Source organism: Sebastes fasciatus, chromosome 6, assembly GCF_043250625.1.
Source record: "Sebastes fasciatus isolate fSebFas1 chromosome 6, fSebFas1.pri, whole genome shotgun sequence".
In the NCBI taxonomy this organism is placed as follows: Eukaryota; Metazoa; Chordata; class Actinopteri; order Perciformes; family Sebastidae; genus Sebastes; species Sebastes fasciatus.
Window position 1 is genome coordinate 10103563 of NC_133800.1, and position 12403 is coordinate 10115965.

The window sequence follows — 12403 nt, forward strand, 5'->3', positions numbered from 1 at the left end:
TGCTGCGAGATGAAAACTACGACAGCACATAGTTTTACCACATGAGGGCGCTCAATGCCAATGCATCCACACAAAGCCATGCCATTATTAATGTATTGTATTTTGTAAGTTAGACATATAATTGTTTTATGAAAAATCTTGATATTAAAAGTAAAAAGTAGCCATAGTTGTAATAAATGTAGTGGAGTACAGTGCTTGAATAAAAGTACTTAGGCAAGGCAAGGCAAGTTTATTTATATAGCACATTTCATACACAAAGGCAATTCAAAGTGTTTTACATATATAACAGCAAGATAAAAGAGCACAAAGTGCATAAGATAAAAATGAATAAAAGAATATAAAAGTATAAGTTAAAAGAAAAAAAAAGGATAATAAAAATGATCAAAAGACAGTAAAGTGCAGCATTTGATCAATTAAGAAAAGCGTCTGAGAAAAGTTTGGTCCTGAGTCTAGATTTGAAAGTGGCCACTGTTGGTGCATCTTTGATCTCATCTGGAAGTTTGTTCCACAGTTGAGCAGCGTAGCAGCTAAAAGCAGCCTTGTTTCGCCCATGTTTCGTTCTGACCGTACTAATAGATTTTTTCCCAGTGACCTTAGAGGTCTAGTAGGTGTGTACTGCTGAACCATATCTGAGGGGTAATTTGGACCTACCCCCTTTAGTGATTTGTAAACAAGCAGTAGTGTTTTAAAGTCAATTCTGTGACTTACTGGGAGCCAGTGTAGGGACTTAAGTACTGGAGTGATGTGATCAGTTCTTTTGTTTTTTTTAAGAACTCTAGCAGCTGCATTTTGCACCATCTGAAGCTGTTTGATGGTCTTTTTAGGTAGGCCCATGAAGAGACCATTGCAGTAATCGACTCTGCTCCAGATAAAAGCATGGATAAGTTTTTCCAGGTCATGCTTTGACATAAGACCTCTAAGTTTAGCTATGTTTTTAAGGTGGTAAAAAGCTGATTTGGTTATCGCTTTCACATGATTATTGAAGCTGAGATCACTGTCGATTAACATCCTTTGTTGACTTAGTTACTTTCCATCATTCTATAAGCAACTCAAACAAGGCTGGACCTCTTCACAGACAGCATCAGTATTTGACTCAGAACACATCTTGTTATCAAGCACACTGCCGATGTATTTGGACTCAGGAACAACATATCTGTCCTTATTGTGGATGGCCGTGTTAGTAAAACTGGGCTGTTGTTCTAAAAAATCAATGACCGTATCTCTGTTTTTTGCTACGATTATCTTTAAATAAAACTCATCACACAAAGATGCAAAATCATCAACAGCTGGTCAACAACAACCAGCTCAGGATCACCTCACCTAAACGCAGTTGACCTTTTTGAAGCTTACATAGTTGTAAAAGTCATGGTAAACACATGGGATGTCTAACATTTAGCACTACGAATAGTTGCTGATCACTCAATGGAAATTACCAGACTTATCCACATAGACAGAAGCTCTTCTTGATCTCATCCAAGATGTTAGAGGACTAACGTCAGTAATTGATATACACCCCCGACTCTTCATTACGTCATCAGTGGTTCTTAGTCAACTCTCTGGAACTCCTAATGTCTTCCACACATCTGGTGAAGATCTCCCCCGTCCCCTCTGACAGACGTCCTCCTGTGTGATTAATGGAGGATCAGGCAGTAAATCATTCTGTGGTTGTGAGCTTGAATGGGAATGGCATCCGCTAAGAAATAAGACGTTGAATAGTTTATATATTTGGATGTTCTCTCTATGTTAACTTATTGTTGCTCCCAAATGCTTATATCTACATTTGTTTTAAGAAATAAGAAAAGCAGGAAACTTGATCCACACAAGAGCTCCTAAACAAAACATCATTGCCCATTTTCTTCTCCATGTGGTAGACTATAGAAAGAACGTAGCTTTGAGTAGTGAAGCAAGAAGTAGCCTTTACAAAGGCTCATTTTTGGTTTCCTCTTGGGCTGGTTGGAAACGATATTCCATGCTTAGCTTCAAAGACAGAGGTCATGTGGAGTAGCCAGCACCATTGGGATAGAGGAAATGACCATTGACAGGCACTTGGGAATACCGTGAGTCCGTCTTAAGGATGAGGAAACACTACCTGCCATTTCTATGAATGAGGCTATGGTTGTCCGTACAGGCTGATCTTTGTGAGATGTGCACCTCCAATTCTCCCCTGATCCGGGGTTAATATGTTGCCTTAAACCATGCAAGCTGGAAAGAGAATTGAAAGAAAGGCCTTCTCATGGTGCAAACCACACTAAAAGAATATAGGTACAGTAGCTGAAAAGTGGATTAGTTCCTAAATAGAGATTCTTATTCAGCAGAGACCTCCTTACCAGATGTCACTGTGTTTTTTTTGTGCTTGGCAGTTAAAGTGCTTCTGAAACAGACCTCTGATTCACTGAGAAAATGGAATAAAGGGGTCTGTATGCTTCCAATGAAGTGTTGACGAACAGCGCCTGAAACCCCATCACACCTTTTTCCAATTCAGAAGAGTGTGTACAAATGGAAGTCTATGGGAAAAAGTCATTTTGGGCCCAATGGCATCACGTGACGGACACGGAGGTTGTAGTAATTTACACAAAGAACAGCTGATGGGAATGTAGTTAATTCTGCAGGTATTTGGTGCAAAATGAAATAATAAAAAATGGACAACTTGAAACGTGATGATTGCGCTATAGGTGAAATGTCAGAGGATCACCAGAGTGAATACAGTTCATCCTGATGGGGAACATGAATGTCTGAACTACATTTCATAGCAATCCATCCAATAGTTGTGAAAATATTTCAGTCTGGACCAGCGTGGTGGACCAACTGACCAATAGACCAACTTTGCCATTCCTGCAGCCATGCCGCTACTGTGGCTAAAAACAACTGGAAGTTGACTTGAAATGTTCCCGCCAATGACATCCTAAAACATCTGTGCGTTGATTTGTCGGATCTTAAAGGGTTTAGAACAGAGATCCTGTAGGTAACCTACTATTCTGCTGACCCTTAATTGGACTGCTTCATGTATTTACTCTACTCTGGTCTTGATTTCTTTTTTTTTTTGTCTCGACTTGTCTCAACATTTTTTGGCCTTGATCATAACTTGACTGGGTGTGGTGCTGGACTTTGACTTTGACATGGCTGAGATGATACTGACTACACAGTCCAGGCTGTGCAGATATGTGACCAAGAGTCTGATGTGTCATAACCCAGCATTGTCAGTGTGTTCAGCGTGGGTTGGAGCATCACTAACCATTACCAGCGTAATCGCACAGCGCATACGATTAGAAGCTTAATGATGCCCTCTGCACTCGGCGAGCTGAGCCGGGATCTGTGGTCTAATATGTGGATTAGCACAGGAGATATCCTAGAGGGAAGAATTTCCTCTATTTACCCAGAGGCATTGTGGGACGTGCTTAATTCTCAATGGGCAGAGAAAGCGCTTTGTTATCAATGCATTAGTGTTACTGTGAAAGAATCAAGGGCAAGAAATGCCTGGAAATATACTATGGATAGAGTGAGTGGAAAATAACTATATAACTCAGCCCAATCAATTAAAACAAAAATAGGCAAACTAGTTTAATTTAAAAGACTAAATAACACCCTGAACATCTGGTCACTGTAGTTTTTATCAAATGTTACTCAAACAGGAGGACATTGTGCATTTGTCGGGGACTATTTTCAGCGGTGGATTAAAATCACATTTGGTGCTCTAATGAGTATTTGGGGCAGCAGGACGGTGTATGTGGGATTAAGTCTGAATAAACTACAGTGTGTGTGTTCATAATGAAGGAACAAGTCAGCCAGTGAGGCTCATTGATGTGTTTCTAATAGTTTTTGGACATAGATAGAACTCTATGGCACAGAGGAAGGAGATATATCAGACTTTAATACACAATACTTATTAGTAGATACATTCATTGTTGGTTTGGGTCTTTTTACAATTCTACAATTTCATTTAGCAGACGCTTTTGTCCAAAGCAACGTACGCCTGAGAGTTCGTACAACACAACCAAGGATCTAGATAGGAGGGAACAATGTGAGTAAGTGCCAACAACAGCTTCAAGTACACACATGCCCAGGGTGTATAGAAGCAGATTTATTTTTCTGTCTTCATCATTAACAACATCAACAACATCCTCAATATCATCGTCATCAATATCATCAATAGTATTAATGTCATTAGGTGCGGAGGTGTTCATGAAAGAGCTGGGTCTTAATCTCTTTCTTAAAGCTGGAAAGGGACTCTGCGGATCGAATGGAGTTCGGTAACTCATTCCACCACCGGGGGACTACAGAGGAGAAGAGTCTAGCTAGTGACTTAGGGTCCTGTTGTGATGGGAGTACCAAGCGCCTTTTAATTGGCCGAGCGTCCTGGGCGGGAGGGAGTGTAGACCTGGATGAGGGAGTTCAGGTAGGAGGGAGGGAGTGTAGACCTGGATGAGGGAGTTCAGGTAGGAGGGAGGGAGTGTAGACCTGGATGAGGGAGTTCAGGTAGGAGGGAGGGAGTGTAGACCAGGATGAGGGAGTTCAGGTAGGAGGGAGGAGTGTAGACCTGGATGAGGGAGTTCAGGTAGGAGGGAGGGAGTGTAGACCTGGATGAGGGAGTTCAGGTAGGAGGGAGGGAGTGTAGACCTGGATGAGGGAGTTCAGGTAGGAGGGAGGAGTGTAGATCTGGATGAGGGAGTTCAGGTAGGAGGGAGGAGTGTAGATCTGGATGAGGGAGTTCAGGTAGGAGGGAGGGAGTGTAGACCTGGATGAGGGAGTTCAGGTAGGAGGGAGGGAGTGTAGACCAGGATGAGGGAGTTCAGGTAGGAGGGAGGAGTGTAGATCTGGATGAGGGAGTTCAGGTAGGAGGGAGGGAGTGTAGACCAGGATGAGGGAGTTCAGGTAGGAGGGAGGAGTGTAGATCTGGATGAGGGAGTTCAGGTAGGAGGGAGGAGTGTAGATCTGGATGAGGGAGGTCAGGTAGGACGGAGGGAGTATAGACCTGGATGAGGGAGTTCAGGTAGGAGGGAGGGAGTGTAGACAATATAGAAAATAATCAGCCTCATCCTTTAAATGCATTGCAGCGGTGCTTTATTTTCTTGTTGTCATTGTTTCGGCCATCATCACTATCAGTAATAAATACACCATACTCACCAAGTTACAAATTCAAAGCATTCACGAAACATGAGCATTCATGTTCTGATCAGATATGTTGGAAACAAATCCCAGGTGAGTCAAACTTATGTGGAAAAGAAAATGAGGAAACAGTGAAATTAAATGGATTGATTTATCAAACTGATGGAAAAAGAGTTGATTCCAATTCTTGTATATATTTTGTGTGATGTGCCTCTGTGCTGTCTCGGGAAGAGATGTGAGTATCATGTTGCTCAGCAGAGGGCAGGCTTGTCTCAGTTTTCACTGAAACACTCAACTCAACTATGAGTAATGCTGTACCAGGTTCTTTTCTTGTGTTTTTATACTATAAACCTTATCCTGTTTCTTGTGTGATCACCAGCGGTGTTGCTCTTCTAATGTATTTTTATCTGCTAATGCACCCGCTGACACAGTATGTGATTCACTATACCTGTGCGTGTGTGTGTCATTATAGATACAAAGATAGAGTGACAGGTGAGGAGGATGATTAATGTTGCCTGACACACATTGTCTACCATCCATACGTCTATCCATCCTCCTCGCCTGTCTCCTCCTCAGCATGGTCACCATAACCCAGTGTGAGCAGGCATTGTGGGTAGCAGCCTTCATCCTTTTTCCTCTCAATGATATCATTTTAACCACTTCCCCCTCATCCTCTGGGTCTATAGTTTCCAGACCACAGTTCTCCCTGAGCCCAGCGTTTAAGAAGAGGTCTACAAGTAGGACTCTTGTGTTTCCTCCGTTAGATACACAAGCAGCCATTCTCCATCTCAAAGGTAAACAGTGGGTGGCCGCTGAGGAATCTCCCCGCTGAGTTAATTTACACTGCAGGATGGGGATGAGACTTTATCATCCATGCAGGGGGAGAAATACAGTTGCAGCAAGACGCCACAACTCTTGCTTCTTTGTGCACTTTGTGTAGTATTAATGTTACTTTTACTTAACAGTGTTTTGAATGAAGAATTTTACTTGGCATATTTTAGATATTTAGACATAATAGATTTCCTTTTCAACTAGCCATCATGTTGAAATCATAGACTGTATATAAGAGGAGGACGTAGTCACCGTGACGTCACCCATTGGTTTGTTGACTACCGTTTTGAAGCCTCGGGTTTGGCATTTTGGCCGTTGCCATCTTGGTTAATTTGGAACCAGAAGTGACCATATTTGGATAAGACAAACAAATATTTATTGATAACTGTCAACAGCCAGAACGCCCTTCAGGGGCCGAAGGACCGTGTTGTATTTCTATTTTACACGAACAGTGTGAGCACTGAGGTCACGGACGCGGCTTCTTTATGGTCTATTTGACTCTAAATGGGACCATAATTTACTAAATGATCTTCATGCTGTATTAAAGAAGACTTGAAACTAGCGGTTGAGACCATAAACTCATGTTTACAATGTTTACTGAGGTAATAAATCAAGTGAGAAGTAGGCTCATTTTCTCATAGACTTCTATGCAATCAGACTTCTTTTTGCAACCAGAGGAGTCGCCCCCTGCTGGCTGTTAGAAAGAATACAAGTTTAAGGCACTTCCACATTGGCTTCACTTTTCAGAGCCAGATGTTGCCCCTTTTGGTTGAAATATACACAGGATTGCCAGTTTAGTTACAACTACCCTCATATTTATTGTACCCTCACTATCAGTGAGCTGTAGCTTATTTCTCCCCCTGTTCTCAGTATAACCTTAAAACCTTCAGGATGTACCACAGGACTGTTATATTAGACGGCATTAGCTTTAGCCAGGGTGTAGCTAATAAACTGGAAACTGAGCTAGTCAACGAGCGCAAGATTTTTTTTTTAACAATGGTTATATGTAACCTACATGTCTAAAATAAAGAAAATAGCTTTTTAACCAAATCAAACCAAGTTTTAATCTAGATGAGGTTTTCTTGACCTGAAAATCAACATATTCCTATTAACTGGAATTACATTGCCTCTGTTGTCATCCATTTTCAAAAAGGAAATGAGCTTAGCAAACACATTTTCACCAAGTTTCCATCCAAATTTAGCATACATTTTTAAACACATTTCCGGAAAATTGGCAAAAGAAAATGCTAATTAATAAATGTTTCCATCCGCTGTTATGCAAATTTTAAGAGTCGGATAAACAATTGGTGGCGCTAACTCCACTCCGGTGCCATTAAACCACACAGGACACAACAAGATGAGAGTGCAAGTCAAACTCCAGTAAGATTCATTCATTCAATATATTAACTGCTATACTGAAATGTGATATAAGGGGGAAAAAATAGTCTTACTAGAGAACAGCTTTATCCAGGGACCAACAATAATGATGAATACACCTACTATGAAACATGTATCAATAAAGTTTACTTTCTCTCTCTCTCTCTTTCTCTCTATACATATATACGTATAGAGAGAAAGTGAGAGAGAGAAAGTTTTACTATCTCATTCCCCCCGGTGTCTGTCTTGGCAGAGATATACTGGACTATATTCACTTCTTATGTTTGTCTTAGATCACTCTGCGCCAGAAAATCACTTATTGTTATTGCTTTTTCGAGGCCCTCGAGAAGACACACTGCACTGTGTTCTGTGGTTTATTTGTCTTTGGGCCAGCAGCTGTTTTACTACTCAATGGAAATAGTGAACGACATTCAGGAGATGCCGCTGGGCTCTCTCTAGTTTCTACCTGCTGTGTTGTTCGTCATTACGGTAAAGAGTTACCTACTGAGAGGCTTCTGAACACTCCCCCTTTACTTTACTGCCTCTTAGCTCAAAAGCGCAGTTTTTAAAGACGGAAAAGTTGTAAAACGTTCACGTCCTTTTAGCTCTGACTCACCAGAGGCACACCAGATCATTTACAACACAGCTCTGGGTCAACATGCCAAAGTTCATCAGTTCAGATTGCGACAAAGCACACATCATTTTCACCCAACTGAGCGAGGCGTCCTCACCTCATACTCAATTAAAGAATCACTTTTTCGATGTGCTCATTGTGAGGTCTACAGAGGTACGTCAGCGTACAGTTAAATGACCAGTAGCTGATTGGCCATGTTCATGTATCACTCAGCAACACTCGGTAACCCATGATGAACATGGGGGCCCCTGTCTGGAAAACTGCTGCAGTGGGGGAGAAAACTCATGGATTCCCACTGGAGCCCCTTTCATGTGGTGTTTTAACAGTGTAACCCACATTCTGGTGGCTTGAGCTCACTTCCACACATCTCGTGGTTCTGCTTCCCCCTGCTGATGTGGTGAATACACCCATGCTCATAATGTCCTTCATTAGTCCTTGCAAATACACACTTTGAAACAGATGCACGCAGTCAGCGGGCTGGTGGGGATGGAACAAACTAGAGATGACGGGAGGTCAGACTTCCACACCTCAAAAAATGTGCTTAGCTAAACCGTCTCTATGGCAACACCATCAGCAGTGTCGAGAAAGCTTCCTATGTTCCCTTTTTCCCATAAACACTGTGCAGACGGGCATTTCTGAAACATCTGGATGCAGGCTGTCGGACATAAATGTGCTGTATTTATTTAGCTTTACCTCATAATCTCCATGACGCTGAAACATTGTGAGAACTGTCAGATCTTCTTCCCCTCCTGGCTGTGGGCATTCTTCTTATGGTCTTGGGTGGCTCAGTGTGGTGCAGCATGGCACTACCACGACCAGATTTTCCCATTTGGGCCACCCAGTCTAAACAATGCATGCGCTCATGATGCCGTAAGCTACTTTAAATAAAAGCATCCACCAAAACTTCACATGTCAATGACAAACGGTCAGCATGTGATCACGTCAAGGTGGAAGCATGTGTCTGGCCTGTTGAACCAGATGGTGGAGCGTTCGGCCAAGGTCACGTTAGGGTTCAACTGCGCGGGTAGCAGAGTTGTGGGGGGAACTGTGAAATATCTCTGACAGGGCCTGGTGACTCCCCACAGAACACAGCTATCAAATGGCACCCCAGGCCATATGACTGCACATGCATGAGTAAGAAAACCACAGGTGGTATTGGCCCTTTCCACATGTCTATGTTTCTCCAGGCTGGGTATGTTGTGAGCCACATTGTGATGGGAGAGGAGTTTCAGAGATAGAAGTTGGTTAGAGTTGTATATAGGCGTCCCATCTCTAAGGAATTGAGATGATAAAGCAGCTGTCTGAAGACTCTCGGTAGAAGCAATTTTTCATTTTTAACAAGAAACGTTCTCCAGAGTGTTGGTACTGATAGTTTGCACCTCACATAATATTCCTCAAATATTACATCTACCAAATTGCTTCGTAATGAGCACAGTACGAGCGGTGAAGACATTCTGTTTTCTTTACATCCAGAAACTGAGACGGATGAATTAAAAGAAAAGGAGGGTTTTTGATTTGTGGTTAGAGAGTTCTTTAAAACGGGGATTGGTTTTGAATGAATTCTGCATATTAATATCCTCTGTGTGATGGGACAAGTATTCATTGTTATATAGTATTAATTTTTACACATCCACATTATTCATATCATGAATGAAGAACGTCATTTTTAAACAGACAACCAGGGTAAAAAGCTAGACTGGAGATGTGAACTACAGAATCTGGTCTGGACTCTTGAAAATGAACCTGAGAATGGTCCCAAACTTTGACGTATGAGCCCAAATATTCTTCGTGCAACATGCAAGAAGAGAGCTTATACAGTAAAATACATTTCCCTTACGGTCATGTTGGCAATATCATTATATGCTGTTTGGGATATTATTCATTAAAATCTTTAATAGTTAGAGGACAAAGTAACCATTTGAAGTGAGAACCATTTTATGTTGTTCAAATGTCCAATTGTTTCTAATTTTCTAAAGTACAGACTAAAACATTTCCATAAAATAATACAGAAAAGTTTATATATTTAGAATAGGGGTGTCACAATATATCGGTATTGATGATAACTGTGATATTTAAAAATGAAATATTGATATCAAGTTATCATACATTTCCAAAAAATATAGGAAGTGTGTAGCTGCTGCCCTGCTGGTCACTGCTGACTGACTTAGGAAACCTCAGGAGCTCTCTGAAATCATTTTGGAGCCGAGACCAACACTTAGAAGGTTTATGCCTGGCACACTATTTTATAAAGATTTCTAGGGCTTTTATTGCCTTTATTAGAGCAGCTGGAAAATGACAGGAAAGAGGGGAGAGAGAGGGGATGGCACGCAGCAAAGAACCGCAGGTTGGAATCAAACCCGTTGCCAAGGATCCATCAGGTGAGCTCAAGGTCGACCCATGCACAGCCCTCTTAAATGCAAAAATAAAAGCAAACTTATGTGATTCTTAGAATTTTGAGGCCCTTAAAACTTTTATATAACATTTATATGTGTGCAGTAGGGTCATTATTTCCTGCCCATTGATATGATTAACTGGATCTCCAGGATAAGGATCTACAATTCAAAGTTTCCTTTAAAAAAACAACCCACTCCACACACAAATGTGATCATGTCCATGTCCTTACACCGAGGGCTTGATTGAATTTGACAAACGGGGGCCAGCAAAGTCCGACTTGAACAAAGAAAGGTTTCAGGTATGGTTTGCAACACTAAAAAAATGGATAGGGCATTTTTTGTGTGCAAAGCAACAGAGGAACTACAGTTGTGCCAAAGAGCTCTTCGTGCAGAGGAAGTGATTCTAGAGTCTGGATTGCAGATACAAAATGAAACAGGATGTAAGCTTTTCATTCACAATAACGTAAAGGTTGACAGTCCAATGCTACATATTTATTTTGGCAGGCTTAATATTTAGGTCGATGTCAACAATTCAAGAGATTTAAAACAAAAACATCATGAATGAAGAAAAATTGTGAGCACCAGCAAAAAAAGACATTATAAACAGATATGTGAAGTAAAACCGGATCAAAGAAATGGCACAACATTCAAAATGGTTGTTTCTAAATGTGAATACTTAAACCAGTGTGCCTTAAACCGGGAATAATGTATTTATTTTTTGACACTTGGCAGAAAAAGATGGCATATCATCCAGTACCCACCCACCTATGCCATGTTGCACCCCTCCACCTGATGCATTTTTATAATAAAAAGAACAAAATATGTTTTGCATTTTTGTTCATATTTGAAATTATACAGATAAAAACACAATTAGGGGTATAATTTAATTGTGGATCTAGCAGCCCAATTTAGGCGGAAGACATTCAACCATCAAATCTCGCACATAACTGCGAGATGACCCGCAAGGTCAAAGGTTATGCCGGTCGCGTCTAGAAGGTAAACCTAAACTCTCTCTCTCTCGAGATAGTTAAGGTTTTGGTCGGCTATGGTTTCTCAGTCTCAGCAACACTTGCAAGATCTGGCAACTAACGTTAAAGCGAATGCCCTAGCTAACTAATTTTCGGAATGCTATGGCTGTTAGCTGTGTAAATATCTAATGTTAGCAAAAGAAAATATAATACACAGATTTTGAGATAAATCTCAAACTTTTTCACGTGAAGGATCCAAAATGGATGTCCAATAGACCACAGACCATGGACGTAGAAGAGGTTGTGTCCTGTGCTTTTGCCCTGCGTGTTAGTAAATAGCTGTTGATGTCATGCTACTAGCACTACCAGCTACTGGCCAATAGCCGGTTGTTTGGGAACAGAGACGTTAATACATCCACCACAGTACAGGCTTACAGCATACAGCCCATGGGTGTATTATAAGATCATAAAAGTGATGAATTACAGCCAATAGATCCATTATTACAGCCGCATACCGCCAGCAGGAAGCTGGCAGAACCGGATATGTCATATTAGCGCGCTGGGCGGTGAGTCCTGTGGGTCTGATGCACATTCATTATTGCGAGGAAAATAACTCTGGATTCAGCTATTAGTTCATTTTACAACTTTAAGGACATGATGATTTAAATGAGGGCTATTTAAGTGTTCCTACTGGGAAGTTGACAACTTTGGTTAAGGTTAGGATAGGTCAGAGGTCAGCAACCTGCAGCTCTGGAGCCACATGTGGCTCTTTAGCCCCTCTCCAGTGGCTCCCTGTGGATTTATAAAAAAAACTGTGGAAATGAAAAACAGTTTTTTGTTTACATTTTCATTTTTATTCATCATTGTTGTAGATCTATGGTACGACGGAGTATTAGGTCCACATTGAGGAAAAAAAATAAATCTGAGATTTCGAGAATAAAGTCATAATATTACAAGAAAAAAGGTCATAGTATTATGAGATTAAAGTCATAATATTATAAAGTAGTAATTTTACGTGTTATTTTCTTTTTTTCTCGTAAAGTTATGACTTTATTCTCGTAATATTATGACCGTATTCTGGAAATCTCAGATTGTTG